Source organism: Pelodiscus sinensis, chromosome 5 (assembly GCF_049634645.1).
Source record: "Pelodiscus sinensis isolate JC-2024 chromosome 5, ASM4963464v1, whole genome shotgun sequence".
Classification (NCBI taxonomy): Eukaryota; Metazoa; Chordata; order Testudines; family Trionychidae; genus Pelodiscus; species Pelodiscus sinensis.
Window position 1 is genome coordinate 20,750,864 of NC_134715.1, and position 15,837 is coordinate 20,766,700.

The following is a 15,837-nucleotide window of genomic DNA, read 5'->3' on the forward strand; positions in this document are numbered from 1 at the left end:
AGATAAGTCTCCTTTTTCCCTTTATAAAAAAGCAATCAAATCACACATACACCCAAAGACCTAAGCAGGTCCACAGCATGAGCAGAGCTGGCCGGAAGATTCTGTTTCATTTCACAGGGCATGATGGATGAGGATTTAGACTGAGTTTTGTTCCAGTGTCAAATGAAGCTGAGAGCAGAGACCTGAACCTTTGTGTCCATGGTACTGAGCCAATGTCTTAACCACTTGGCCAGTGGCAGGATAGTTCAGGTTGGATATTCCAGGTAGCATTGATGACATTTCTGTCTGTTTCCATGACACATTTTTGGTTTCAACAAGAAAATATGTAATCGAAAAGTTTTTGAATAGTTCTGATTATAAGTAGGCAACTAACCACTTCAGCAACCTGAGATCATTAAAAAAAAAAGTCCTTCCCTGACAGGGGTTTTCTTCATCCCCCAGTACAGAGTCTTAATTTTACACTCACCCTGATGTTAACAGACTAGCATGTATTGAGTAGGAACAGTAATCTAAAAGGTAAGATGATGAAATTAAATAGTGCACAAGTAAAGCACTAATGGGACAACATGAGACTGAAAGAAGCCTTTTGGTTACTGGGTTGAATTTATGGGAATGGATAGAAATAGACCATCAGGGTAGAGCTTTTAAATACAGACCCTCATTAAGTCTGCAAAACCTGAGTTTTGTACTTTTGTTGGCTTTAAGACACTGTGTGAGAGATACTTGTTCACCATGTTTAGAATGTATTCTTTTGGATTCCAGGGTATGGAAAGATATAATCTGTTTGGTTAGAGATTTATCATTGGTATTTGTTGATGGCAGTTTTTCTGGAATTAATGAGAAGATCCTGTGTGGCAATGTGTATGGCCATTGAGTAAAACAGGTTGAAGCTCCTAAATCCAGGACTCTCTGGTCCTGCAATGTCTGTGGTCTGGCAGGATCACAGATGTTGCTAGACTAGAAAGCACTGCACCCAAGAGTGCAAACTGGTTGGGAACCCAGCAGCGGGGAGCCCCACCATTGGGACTGGCAAGGCCCATCCTGGGGAGCCCCAGCTGGGCGTGGCACAGTGGGGCAGCCATAGAAATAGGAAACTCCAGCTGGACGTGGCACAGTGAAGCAGCCATGGAACCCCATCTCCAGGAAGGCCTGGCTGCACGTTACTGAAGCTGGGCTGTGGCAGCTGGGGAGCTCAGTCCCCAGAGAGCCCCAGCCAGCTGGCAGAAGGGGCCCAAGCCCTATAGCAGCAGGGCTGGAGTGGAGCTAGCTGGAGGGAGGTGCAGTGGCCTGGATGGCCAGTGGCAGGGGCCCTCCACTGATCTGGCAAATTCCTTCATTCGGGAATGAGTCAGGTCTCAAGGATGCTGGACCAGGGAGATTCAGCCTGTATAAATGCAAGCAGGATAAAATGCAACAGGAAGGGGCTTTTCATGGTGTGCATTTAGCAAACCAGAATCTCAGCAACGTAAGCTGCATGAGTCCATTGAGTTCAATGGCTCTGTGCTAATTTACATCTTGTGAGGATCTGGCCCAAAGAGTTTGGATTTGGAGGGATTCACCAATTAAACTTTTTGCTCTATCCACTTCCCCCGCTGTTCCACCACAACCCTGGTGACATCATAGGAGTTGGGTTGGTCCTGATAACATCTTAGCAGCTGGCATATTTCCTTACTAGCATTAGAAAAAATGTGATTTTTTTGTATGTGTGTGTTTTAAAATGCTTCCTTTCTTATGGTGCAGAATATGACTGCTCTATCATCAGGTGGCTGATCTTGATTAAACTCTTTGTGGTAACAGCAATGTGATTACAACTGCTGGTGGCCATCAAATGAAGAGAAAAAAATCTTGCATTGTGGAGAATCACTTTTTCTCAAAACCCAATATCTTTTTGGAGAAAAAGATTAGATGATGATATACAGGGCTTTTATCATGCAAAATGAAATCACTGTTGTCAGAAAAATACACATTTAATAACACTGGAGGAAACCCTATTAAAGGCAAATAGTTTACTCTATAGTAATGTCTTTTCACCTTTCATTGCATTTTCTCCACTTGGCACAAAAGAGCTTGATGCTTTTAAGAGGTTTTTTTTTAATGTAGCCAGCAAAATGGATTTTTCAATATGCCTTGATTCTCAAAGGTTTTAAGGATTATGCTAAACTACAGCAAACTGTAATTTGTAGTCTTGGCAAACTGGGAGCATTACTTTCTTATAGGAAGATGAGGGCTGGCTGGCTCCATGACTAAAATGATGCATTTCCATCTTGCTGGTTCTCATTTGAAACATCAAGGAAAGCTCATTTGGTGCCATATTTGCAGACTTGCCATTGCTGAAGTTCATAATGGAGCAAGTACACTGATCTTCTAAAAGTGAGTTTGATTATATAAATGGGGAGAGAGGCAAAGGATATAGATGACAGAATACTAATCAGTCTAAAAATTACTTCCACTTCTGGCTGTGTATCTGTGTGGTCCCAGAGGTGTTTATGCAGTCAGAGCCCAATGCACCTACTAAAGCCCTAGTCCAGCCACCAGTTGCATGCTTTCCAACAGCCCATCATCCTTTCTGATCCATTTGCCACTGGCCTATATTTTGGAGAATTCCTCATTGCTTGGCTATGTAGCACAAAAATTGGTGAAGTATACAAGCTAAAGATGAGTGGCGGATTTGGATAAAACACAGTCCTGGAAGCTATCCAGTACAGTGAGGCAGATTCAGAAGAGACATTATTGCCAAGAGAAACATCTGCTTCTAGGGCTCACTGGAGAATGGGTTGCTCAGTAATGTGAGGGGGCAACCTTTAGGTACATAGGGGTTGTGTGCATTGTGAATATGTGGGAATGCAAGCTACTAAAGAGTTGAAAGGGAGCATTGGAAGCTATATAGTTAGTCACAAATATTTCCAAAGAGCTAAACTGTGCCGAATATTGTGCAAGCTTATTGGGTTGGGGGAGGGATAGAAGAGAAGCCTTCCTCTCCCCCTTGAGTCCTATATGGAACCCAGGTAGAATTAGAAGCAGGCTAGAAATGAAAGTTTGAGTAAAGAGGCATATGGAAAATGGTTCTCTTCTCCCATGAAAACTTTCATGACTTCTAGCACTTTCCTGTTCCCCATTAGGATGAAAACAATATCTGAAAACTGGCTAAGGCCCTTGCATGGTATGGAAAAGAATGAGGTTCAAATTTTGGATTAACATTGGGCAGAGTAGGAAATAAATGTGGGAGTCGGAGGTTCAACTTAAGTGCCCTAACTACGCAGGCTATGTCTAGACTACAGAGTATTTTTTTTAAGTGGCCTCTTTTTCAAAAAAACGTCACCTGCGTCTAGACCGCCGTCATGTGCTTTTGAAATTAAATCGTAAGAACACGGCAGTTTTTTCAACAGTGGTAAACCTCATTTTACGAGGAAGAACATCTTTTTTTCAGAAGAGCTCTTTTGAAAAAAGGCGTTCTTGAACACAAACAGAGCTTTTTCGAAAGAAAGAGTCCAGATTGCCTGGTGCTGTCTTTCAAAAAAGCAGATAGGTATCTGCTTTTTTGAAAGTCTTGTGGCAGACTAGATGATCTCTTTCAAAAGAGGCTTTTAGTTTAGACTTAACCTTATTGAATAGTCTGGGATGGCACTCTCTGCTTTTGACCAGAAATTCCATTTTGATTCATAGAACCTTTCTCTGGTGAATGCTTCATTTGAACAGGCATTCCTATGAAAAGTTTTGGAGTCAACTGATGCCTTCCAATGAAAATCCATTTTGTTGGAAAATTCCCAACCAGCTCTAGGTCCTAATAGCTGCTCACATCTAATGCAGGCTTTGGACATTTTATTACAGCTACTAAACATGAAGTAGTAAAACCTTTACTGAAATTATACTGGGATGCATTCATAGTCAAAATAGCATAGAGGAAATCAGATCATACTTCGCATTTGTTTCAAAAGGAGTTGCATCTGTTGATTCAGAAAATTAAAAAAAGTTGCTGCTAGACTGTCAGAAAATGGAAGGAGGCTTTTTCCACGGAAAACTTCAAGGATTTAGCAAAAAAAATTTAGATTTGGAAATGCAACTGGGGAGCCTTAAGGGAGTTATGGTCCTGGTAGCTCACGATCCCATTCTCTTCTCTAGGTTGAGCTCTGTGGCTGGATTACATCTTTGCGCCAGTGTCTTGCCGCATGATGAGGGGAGGCTGTGCATGAGAGTAGTTGTATCATTGTGGTGCATCATAGGAGATTAAGTCCAGCTGTGGAGGCAACTACAACGCTCCAAGAAAAGTGAAAGCATTTCAGAGTTGAAATATTTCAGTTTTAGCTAAAATATGTTCTTTCAAGAGTTCAGTTTTTCAAAAGTCTAAATATTCCATGGAAAGTGACTGCTTTGTGCAAGAACTTTAATTTTTGCCAAAGCCAGTTTTCTGCTTTATACTTCTAAGACTTTGCTAGAAGATCAAAGCCTGAACCAATCCTCCACACATGAAATTGCACCATATCATGCAGAATCGATTGTTTTAGTCTGCAGGGCAAAAGAAAAACGTATTACACAATCCTATGATGAGACAGGACTTTTTGCAGCTCTGTCCCCATTCAATCATGTGTATATGAAACAAGCTATGTCAAAATGTGAATGTTGCAAAGACAAACACCGCAGAATTAAGATTGTCTCTCTGTACAGGCTTCACTTGAACCCCTTTCATATACATGTTATGGTTAGAGCTCTGTGGAGAACAATAATTCATTTTGGACATTGTCAGTGTTGAAACCAAATTTCAATGTTCTATAACAAACACCTAGAATTTGAAAAAACCACTACAGCTAGTTCTAGCCTTACATTCTTGGCTTCCAGTTCCAGTCTCCCTTTGCCCCTATCCCTTTTTTTGCCCAGTCATACCATTTCCTGTTGATATTTCTTGCTCAGCCAGTCCTATTCTGCCCTTCTGGGCTCTCTGTTCTCTCTCTCTCTCCCCTTCATCTCTTATTGCCCACCTTTCCTATCCTACTTGATCCCAGTTTACGTATAAGACTCTTCATCCAATCTTTAATTCAGTCTGTTTTTCCTGGCCTCCATAGCCCATCTCCCAGGCTCTTTGCCCAACCAGTGCCTATTCTCCACCTGCATCAGTTTTTTTTTTCTTTCCACTTACTGCATTTCCCCTTTTCCTCACTGGTTCTCAATACAAGTTTCTTGCCCACCCAATCCTGGTTTCCCTTCCCTTCATCTTCCAGGAAAGGTCCTGGCCCTTCTGCACTCACAACTGACAGATTCCTTTTCCACGCTGCCTGGGACCAACACTGAGAGCAAAGGAAAGCTGGGTTATTTGCTCTCGGTTCCCAATACTAGCATGGCCTACACTGCAGTCTCAAGAAAAATTCTGCCCATCCGCACATCCCAACATACCAAACTATCGGATGCCTTCAATGAATATGTACAAACTACTGCTTTTCAAAGGCTTATCACCATTTGGGCAGATTTGGACAGATTTATATGGGGTCAACCAACAGAATGTCCCTAATATGTAAGCTACCTTCCTGCCAAATTTCTAGCCTCTGCTCCAAAGCATAGTAGAACCAAAGCATCTCAAATACACAGTAACCAGAATTTTCAACACTGGTGGAACATATATTTCTCTAGACTCATTTTTTTTAAAAAATTCAACCTTTTTGGCTAAAAGTCTTCTCCCCAAACTCCAATGTTTTTCAGGTAAGATTGCAGTCTGAATGGCCCAAGTTTGGCAAAGTTAAAAGCACTTGAAAACAGGGTCCTCTAATGAGAAGTGTTGAACAACTTTAATAATCAGGGCCGGTAGCACAGCCTATTATTGTATATTCAGCGCCGGCCCGAGCCATTTGTGTGCCCTGGAAGTGCGGCGCCACCCCAGGGAGTGTGGTGCATGCACAGCCCTGCCCCCGGGTGCATGGCGCCCGTGCGCCCCGGCGCATACATGGACCCGCCCTCACCCGGTCAGGCCTCGCTGCATGGCACCCTCTACAATGGGGCGCCCCGGGCAGTAGTCTGGTCAGGCCGTACCTTGGGCTCGATTTGTGTGTATGTATGCATACCCTTTTGGTTATACAGTGGTAGCGAGGACTTTTAAAACTGTTGAAATGGATAGCGATTATCTAAACTATATGGCCATGTGTATCTTCTAGTTACAAAATTCTTAAGAGTGCAGTTTGCAAGGAAATGTGATAGCGTTGTTCAGTGAATTGTTTTAAAATTATGATCTGTATTAACTTCAGCATATCTTTACATCTCCATTAGGGAGAAGTATTTTCTACAAGACTTCCACAGGCAGAAAAAAATCAAGCTGAATGTTAATTTTTATAGTCCTGAACTTGATCAATCATTTCTAATGGGAGATAATATTTTGCTCATATATATATATTCTTTTACCTGAAGGTTTTTTACATATGTTACATAAGCCTCCATTGCCACTGGGTTTACAGGAGCTGGAAGTAAACTAGTCCCATGAGGTTCACTTGGCCATAGAGGGAGAAGGAGGTTGATCAGCTCCCTAGATATTGAAAAAACCTCATCCCTTGAATCTTTGCAAATGAGGCCTGAGATTCATGCATGCTTCAGATTTCAGATCAAATGCTTAGCTCCACTTGGTGTGTGGCTACATGGCACTAATTGGCATAGCTCTAGTTCCATCTAACTGACAGGCTAGATAAATAGTTTGCCCGTGTTACTGATCGGCGAATGGAAATGATGGGGTTGGCTTTTGCTGTTGCACTGCTTTTGGCATGTAGGTTAACTCATTTGCATGGCCACTGTCTGTTCAGATCCAAGAAAGTTGCACACTTTTTACCACTTACAGCCATTTCATCCTCACCCTATTGCACTATTCACATTACAACTGAATTTAGCCCAGAGACACCTATGGAAGTAATGCCAGTTCTGAATTTGAGCTGTACTTTCTGGTTGGCTGAAACTGTCTTAGCTACCTTGGAAAACACCTAAATGTATATATTTATCCTAAAAAGAGGATTACTAAGCCTCCCTTCTTTTAGACAACATCTCTGATGATACCTATTGTCCCTGACAGGATCAAAATGATAGAGAATTATACAGTCAGTGGTATGTTTGGCTTTTTTAAAACAAACCCTGAGCTTCTTGAGCCAAAATAAATAACTTCTTCTTTTTACTGGTCTTGTAAATTGAGCTTACTTATATTTGATGTAAACCTTTTAAAGCAAACAAATACCCCAGATCAAATGAAATTATCGTGTATATATAGTAGTCCAATGTCTGTGACTCTGTAACGTTGAAATGCTGGCTGTTCCCTTTGAGCGGCACTGTTGCCTGAAGTGCTGGCTGTTCCCTCTGGGTGGCCCGTGCTGCATGGGGAGTGCGGGGCCCATACGGCCACTTGCGCTGCTTGCTCCCCTGCGGTGGCCCAGCTGAGCGGCGCAGAAGTCAGCTGAGCGCCACGGCAGGAGGTGAAGGGGGGCAGGGTGGTGACGTGCAGCGTGACAGTGGCTCCAGGCCCTGCCCCTGGCCGTGAACGTCACCTCCCCACCCCTCTTCGCCTCTCCATGGCGCTTGGCTGACTTCTGCGTCGCTCAGCCAGGCCGCCGCATGGGAGCAAGTGACACAAGCGACCGTTTGGGTTCCGCGGTCCACCGAGTGAGAAGCAGGAGGGGGAGGAGAAGAGAAAGAGAGAGACAGAGAGGCAGTAGGAGGATGAGAGAGAGAGACAGTGTGAGAGACCGGAGGCTCAGGAGAGAAGACCGATGTGGAGGAGAGACCTGAAAATCCCGTTTTATGATGGGCTAATTGCCTAGTTGGTATTATATTCCATTAAAAGATGCAGCTTTATAGCCGAGAAAATTTCTATCTGAACTGATAACACTATTCTTAGCTGAAAATAATTCTGCATTACTTAAATGTTGGCTAAATTCCAAGATTAAAAAAAAGTGATAAAAACTTCTTGTCAGTTTAAAAATATTCCAACAACTCAGGGAGCAGTTTCTATGGCTGGAAAGGAATCATTCCTGTTTTTAAATTGTGCACCAGTAATCACTGGCCCAACAAACGTTTCCTTTTTAAAACTCACGGAAGGGGGCCCATAGTGGGGAAGTCTTCATTAGGTTCCCATGGAAGAAGCAGTAATCACAGCCATCAAGATCAGCTGATCTCAGAGATCCACAGGGAACACATGACCATCTGCATGAAGGTCAGGTGCTTCCAAATTGGCACTAATGCCCCCTACAGTTCTGGCCTGCCCCCATCTGTGTGACTCCATAGGAGCCATATTGCAGGGTTTCTTCTACTGGCAGCTGAGGTGGTAAAGCTCGATTTCTCAGTGTGGGAGGGCCACAGAAAAGAGAAGAGAGCATAGATGGTCCCACTAGGTGTTGAGGCCCTTTCTGTAGGGACCTGGTCTGGAGCATGGGAATAGAGTGCTTGGCCAGCTATGTCCTCTTCACATTCTGGTCTAGAGGGATTGCTCTCAGCAGCCTTGCCATTTGTTTGCATGATTTGTCTCCTCACCCAACACAGAAGATGCAGGAACAGCTGATGCAAATGCGTGCAGCTCTGTCTGAGACTATGACCCATCATTTCCTTCTGTTAACAGTTTTTGTCAGAAAACTGCATTGCCTATAATATGGGATTAACACTGACGTCTACACTACGGTGACTGCAAGGGTTCTTCTCTCTCTAGTGCAAACCGGGAGCAACTCCACTGATAACCAGTGGTCACTCTCCACTCTAACTTTCAGCAGGTGTCTGGCAGGGTGCAAATCCAGCAGTAATATCTGGGGAGTACAGAAGTTCGTTTTAAAGTACTTTTATCTTCCACGTTTCCAGAGTTCGTTGCACAGTTTGCTTCTCAGCTGTACCTGACGCTCTGATCCAAGGCAGCATTTCCTGTAAGCTGTATACTTGTGTGGCTGGTCAGGAGAGATTCAAATGCTGCCCAGCTGATTAGCAGAGGGCCCGCAGCTAGGGTTTTATTTCTATACAAGCCTCCATGCTCATAAAAAAAAAAATATGCTGCACATGGATTGGAAAGATTAGAAGGAACATTGGTTCAAAGTATGTATAAACCTAAATCTGCAGGTGCTAAGTAAGGAGGACAAGGAAGGAATTGTATGCTAATAATATTTTGCTGTTGCTAGGTTGGTAGCAGCTTGCTCAAGTGGCCTGCCATCAACTGATATTTATAGCAATTTATAAAACTTAGTGATGACATCCCTTTTAAATTCAAAAGCTTAAGCTAATATTACTGTCTGCATTCAAAGCAGAGCTCAGTGCCTAAAAGCTGGTCAATAAACATTTTAGTACTGCTCTATTCCAGTGATCCGAATTCAATAATGTTACCTTTCCAGAAGCTGCAAAATGGAAAGTGAAAGAATGATTTATGAAGCTTAGCTATGCATGGCCAGATAAGAAAGCTTTAACTGATGCTTGCAGGATTCTCTTTAATGAAGTACAAGTTGCCAAGATAAGTTTAGGTAAATGAAGCCTCTGTCACAATATGTTACAGCAAAAGGAATGATAGACAGAGTGCAGCAGATGGGGGTTATTACAGAAGAGTGGATCAAGCAAAGTTGTCTAGGTAACTACACAAAGATGAAGCAGATGCATTAGCGTTATAATGATAAACAATTTGATAATACCAAATTCCTTTGAAATTAAGCACAGTTGGCTTCTTTGTTTAAGTTGTCACTTACTCCTCATTGAGATCATGTTTCTAACCCATCCATTCCTTTTAAAATGATACTATTTAATACAACCTCTTTTTAAAATGTGACTATTAGTCTCAAGCCCCCTGACGTTTTGCCTTTTCAAGATCTTTTGCTAAGAATGTCAACAAAACAGGAAGCCAACGTTAAGAAGCTGTGATTCCAATGGATGCAATCCCTGCCCTCCTAGTTTAATACCTTAACATGAAATGCAACCTGGCATTATGAATTAAATGAGTCTGGGGGGTGTATCTGTGTTGCTGGTGCTTAACATTAAGAGTCTATGCTAGAGACTCAGGATTCCGCTAATATGTTGTCTTCAGGAGAGGCTTGGGATAAATAAATGCAGCAGCTGCCACTGTAGTATTCCTTATTGTTTAATGCTAGATAGTGAGGTGGTATTGGAAAGAGATGTCTCTGGAGACTCATGACTTGTGACATTGTGCTTGGATGCCAAGTTAACCATGGAGGACTTGGACGCTGAGTAAACCATGGAGGGTTTCAGTGAGTCCTTGAAACCTCACAAGAAGGTCCACACCTTTTCTTTTGAAAAGTTAGGGCCTTCTGTATAAAGGAATGCAGTATTTCAAAGGACACTGCCAAAGCTGAGACGCTCAATTTTTCAATCCACAGTACCTTGAAAATGGAGTTTTTTGTTCTTTGCATTCAATCCAGAAAAAATATCACCTTCCCAAAAGAGGTCTATAACAACCTCTCTGCTGGGCGACCTGCCAAATGAGCACACAGCCACTGGGTTACTTTGCAAATGCACATAGGATCAGATTGCAGCCCTCATGTTACACAATTCCTCCCCACTGCCAGCCTGCTTTTGTTCTTGTTTGAAGGCAGGTATTGAAAGCCTGGCACTGAAGAGCTTCACTATCTATAGTACACAGACAGCAGGATTCTTCCAGACAGTATTTTAATACTTTGCCTTCTCATAAAAAAAGATGTAGATGGGAGCATGTAATATACTTGTACCTGGAAACCGAGATCCCTCTAAAAAGAATAACTTCAGACTGACCAGGGTTGGCAGAATCTCTGACACACTAAACTACAAAAACTGCTTGCTCTTCTCATTTTTTTTAACAGCAAACTACTTGCTTTCCTCCACTTCCCAAGGCCTATCGATGAACATTCGTCTTCCTCCTAGGTATCTTCACTATGGTCTCCCCATCGAACGCTTCAGTCTTTAACATTCAAGTCACTCTTCACCATCTTCCCCCCTCCCCCCAATCAGGATTTCAGAAGAGACTGGAGGGAGGGTGGAAAAGGATAGAGGTGAGTAGGGGAGTATACAAATAGCAAAACTGGTGGAGATGCAGCTGTCAGCTCAGAGGGTCCATGTTCCCTGTGGCTAACAAGACATCTGTCGTGATCAGGACATAGCCATGGGTGGCCAAGCCCACCTCCCTACCCACCACAGTCCTGGCTCTGCTTCTGCCCAGACACAGGGCTTGGCTCTTCTCCTGGTGCACCAGTCAGGTCTGGATAATGGAGTCAGGGGCTACCCTACTCTGCTCATCCAGCATTGCTGCCAGGGAGCAGAGTTGGGGGCATGTAAGACCCCTGCTCCTGCTGTGGGGTTGGAACACTTGAGCCAGGGCAAGCCCCAGCACTTCAACTCTGCCAGGAGCAATGGAGTGGGACAAGCTCCCAGTATTGAACTCTGCTCCTTTGCAAGCCCAGAGCCTGCTCACCACTGAGAGCACCAGCTAGAACTTGGATAAGGCCCAGCTTCCCAATCCAGCTCCCTGCTGGGAGAACTATCTGGAACGGAGCAAGCCCATACGTCCTGACCTTACTCAGAGCACCATGAGAGGGAGGGGCACAGCAGGACAAACCCTGGGACCTTGATCCTGCTCCTCCCTGGGAGCACTGGGTGAGCATAGCAGGACAAGCCCTGCATTCCGGGTGGACAATGGGAAGCTCACATATTTATGGGCCCCCTATTTTTATGGGGCCCTGCCCACTGAATCGATCTCTCCTTTCCCCATGGGTATGTCTACACTACAGCGCTAATACGAACTAACTTAGTTCGAATTAGTTAATTCAAACTAAGCTAATTCGAACTAACGGATCCAGACTAAAAAACTAGTTTGAATTAGCATTTTGCTAATTCGAACTAGCATGTCCACATTAAGTGGACCCTGAACCTGGGTTAAAGATGGCCGGAAGCAGTGCCGGCAGGGCATCAGATGAGGACTTATAGCGTGGAGCTGCTGCAACAGGCTAGCTGAGGGCTGTGCTTAAAGGGACCTGACCCCCACCCCAGACAGACAGTTCTCAGGGGTGCCCCTCTTGCAAAGCAGTCCTGGCTTGGAGTGCCCTGAGTACCCACACTGGGCACATCACAACACTCAGCCATCAGACCGGCTGCACTTGCCGCAGGCTGCCATCTGGGGAGAGGGGGCAATTGGGGGGCTGCAGGAGAGCTTCCACCCCCAGAAGCCCGCAGAGCCAGCCCAGTCCTCCCCATCGGGGACTCGTGCCCCATTCCTCCCTCACCTCCTTCCACTTACCCTTCCCTAGCCCCCCTTCCTGATGTACAAAATAAAGAAAACATGTGGTCAAAAATAGAATCTCTCTTTATTGAACAAAACTCAGGGAGACTGGGAAAAGGAGGTGGGAGAGGGGAAGAGAGAGGGGAGGGCAACTAAAATAAACAGAGGTTTGGAACAGGTCCCATATGAAGAGAGGCTAAAGAGACTGGGACTTTTCAGTTTAGAAAAGAGGAGACTGAGGGGGGATAGGATAGAGGTCTATAAAAGCATGAGTGGGGTGGAGAGGGTGCATCAAGAAAAGTTCTTCATTAGTTCCCATAATAGAAGGGCTAGAGGACACCAAAGGAAAGGAATGGGTAGCAGGCTTCAAACTAGTAACAGAAAGTTGTTCTTCACAAAGCAAAGAGTCAACATATGGAACACCTTGCTGCAGGAGGCTGTGAAGGCTAGAACTAGAACAGAGTTTAAAGAGAAGTGAGATAAAGTGATGGAGGTTGGGTCCATGGAGTGCTATTAGCCAGGGGGTAGGAGTGGTGTCCCTGCCCAAAGTTTGTGGAAGGCTGAAGAGGGATGGCATGAGACAAATGGCTTGGTAACTGTCTTCGGTCCATCCCCTCCAGGGTCCCTAGGGTTTGCCACTGTCGGCAGACAGGCTACTGGGCTAGATGGACCTTTGGTCTGACCCAGTACGGCCATTGTAAGCTCAGGGCTCAGGGTTGGGGGGTCTCAGTGGACCACCTTGATTTTCATGCACACCTGCTCCTGGGTGGCCAGGCTGGCAGCTCTCCTGCCCCGGACGGCCGCTTTCCTGTGCCTAGTGCGGAGGTCGTGGACGAGGTCCACGATGTCCTCACTAGACCAGGCGGGTGCCCGCCTCTTGCAGTCCCGGGCAAGCTCCCGGGAGCTGCCAGCCTGGTCCCGGGAAGAGGGGGAGGGCTGGGGGGCATCGGGTGGCTGGCTCGAGCCGTGCCAGGTGCAGGGTCTGCTAGCTGGGTGCTGGCAGGCTTGCACCTGGCACGGGCACTGTAGCCAGCCCGTGCCCCTTTACGGGGTCCGGGGCCGGGAGGGGGACAATAGAGTTTCCCCGGTGTTGGCCAGAGTGGCCACCAGGGAAAGCTGGGGAGGGCTAGCCTCCCACTAGTTCGAATTAAGGGGCTACACACCCCTTAATTCGAACTAGTAAGTTTGAACTAGGCTTAGTCCTCGTAGAATGAGGTTTACTTAGTTCGAACTAAGCGCTCCACTAGTTCGAATTAAGTTCGAACTAGCGGAGCGCTAGTGTAGCACCTATCAAAGTTAATTCGAACTAACATCCATTAGTTCGAATTAACTGTGTAGTGTAAACATATCCCATGAGAGAGGTGGCCCCATCATTGCCACCATGAAGTCAGGACCCACCCACTTGTCCCATCCTGGCTATCCCACTGGTGGTGATATGCATTTTCTCTGGATAATTCATCTGTGCTCTTGTGTAGGTGTCACTGTTGCACTCACATATGACGTTCCTAGTTGGGACAGGAATGCATTTTTCTGTCAGAACCTGTTAGATTAGAACTTGTTTTTCTCCATTTTCCTACTCTCTTGAAGTAATCTATTGATCATTTTATTGTGAGTATTGTACAGCGAAGTATCAAACAAATCTGCCAATGTCATTTAACTCAGATTTATTTTGTTTACTTTCTCCAGGATAGAAGCTTTAATGAAGTATTTTGTAAAATTCTTACATACTGTCTGCTCTTCCTTTTTGATGAGAGAAAATCCTTCCACCCTACAAAGAGAGCTAAGATGTCTGTCTTGGTTTTGATTTGTTATGCTTCTTGTAAATACATAGCCTGTGTGTAAAAGGAGAGAGATTCAATTCAGATGGCACAATCAGCTTAAGGTTCCTTGTGGGTTTGTAATAATAGTTTCTACAGCAGTACCTTTTTATCCTTGCAAGTAACCTTTTCCTACTGCTGTTTATAAAGACAGCAGAAAGCTTTAGATAGCAGGAGACAGATCAGAAATTGTATGTAATTGAGAATTAGATGGTTGCATTTCAATAGGTAATGTTTGTCTTGTTACAGCTACGAAGACGTAATAAAGTCCAAGATTTAAAAAAAAATCTGAACTTCATCAAAGTTATCTACAAAAGAAGAAAACTGAGTTTTAGTGTCACTTGGCCCTCAGAATGGTATATCTTCTTTTTGGGCTAGTGAGAAATTTGTCTTTTAGTCTGTTAATAAGTCAGGATAGGGTATCAAGACAAAATCAGATCTATTATCAATAACCATCAGAAATCAGCAGGGTGTCATTTAAGTCAGAAGAAGGAAGGCAAGAAGTGCCAGTCCCGTTAAGGCATGTTTAGAAACTTCAAATGTACTTTGTGTAGGCAATGATAAAAATAAACAGATGGTCAAAAGTGACCTGAGAAGTGGGTTATATGGTTGTGGATTTCTGCTTAAGGTTTTATGTGCCCGACTTTGATTGCATTGGAACACATGGTCACAATTCCATAAAAACTAAGCAATCTCATTGTTTTGCTGAAAAGAAATGACAGTTTGTCATTTAATAGCTGAAATGCTGTGAGAAGATGACTACTCAAGTATATTTGTTTTAATGGGTGGGGAATGACTCTTAGCTCCTCTGTTATGCCCACAAGATTATTAATCCTTTATTTGTTTAGCATCTATGAGGCCCAGTCATGGACAGGACTGTAGTGTCCCAGAGATGGTACAAGCACAGAATAAAAAGACAGTAAGACACTTTGAGCTCCAGAAAGCTTACAAGCTAAGAGAAGAGAACAGGTGGATACTGACAAATGGGGGTGGGAGTGAAGGGAGCATAAGGCACATCTGGGCATCCATATAGAGTCCCAATTCTTCCGAGAGGTCTGTGGAGTGATAGTGTTGGGTCACCCTTCAGATGTGAGCAGCATTTGGTTTCCTGGTGTGGAGATGGGAGACAGGGCTGTGACTTGTCCATGCTCATCTCCTTCTTTAGAGAGACTGGCACAATGCATCCTTGCAGAGAGGAAAGCACAAAGACTTCACTATGTCCAGCTCCTACTAATGTGCAGGAGGCTACTCACACACCTGTTCAGCAAATCTAAGGTAATGAACCCTGTCGATTTTATAGCATGTTTTGTCAAGTAAGAGCTCAAATACCAATCCATTTCAGGTTTGACTCAGTTTTCACCTTCAAAATAAAAAAAACATTTACGTATGATTCTGCTCTTAATTTTGGTTTGAATGATTCATTCAAGATGCTTAGCTCAATTAAATAGAGAATTTTATCATAATTAGTTCAGAGGTAGTGGAATTAATTTTGAATTACATGGAGCAACTAGAATTTACAGAGCATAAACAGTATTTTTTTCCAAATACAGGGGAAAATAAGGAAAAGAGAAATATAGATTTTTTTAAAAAATAGACTTTAGACTTGGAGTTTATTATTCTGAATTGTACAATATATGGATGAGACTTAAATAAAGGTTTTTTAAAGTCTCATCAATATATTGTACAATTCAGAATAATAAACAACTTCAAGTCTAAAGTCTATTTATCAGATACAAATTAAATGGTGACTTCAGACTTCTTAAAAATAAGATTTTTTTAATCATTTAGTATTCATTAACTTTCTTAAGAAAAGATTAACATAGCAAACAAACTGAG

General features: G+C 43.7%; 1 long non-coding RNA gene across 3 annotated transcripts in view; it reads left to right on the top strand.

Annotated features, from left to right (window-relative positions):
• The window catches only part of LOC142829538 (uncharacterized), a 115,417-nt gene that overhangs the window by 74,676 nt on the left and 24,904 nt on the right, over positions 1–15,837 (top strand). For 2 of the 3 annotated variants that reach the window (XR_012904032.1, XR_012904033.1), the window contains exons 3-4: positions 10,834–10,961; positions 13,871–15,276. This is a non-coding gene — a long non-coding RNA (uncharacterized LOC142829538). Of the gene's footprint in view, positions 1–10,833; positions 10,962–13,870; positions 15,547–15,837 lie in introns of those variants that run through there. The other variant, XR_012904031.1, reaches the window with a different exon arrangement.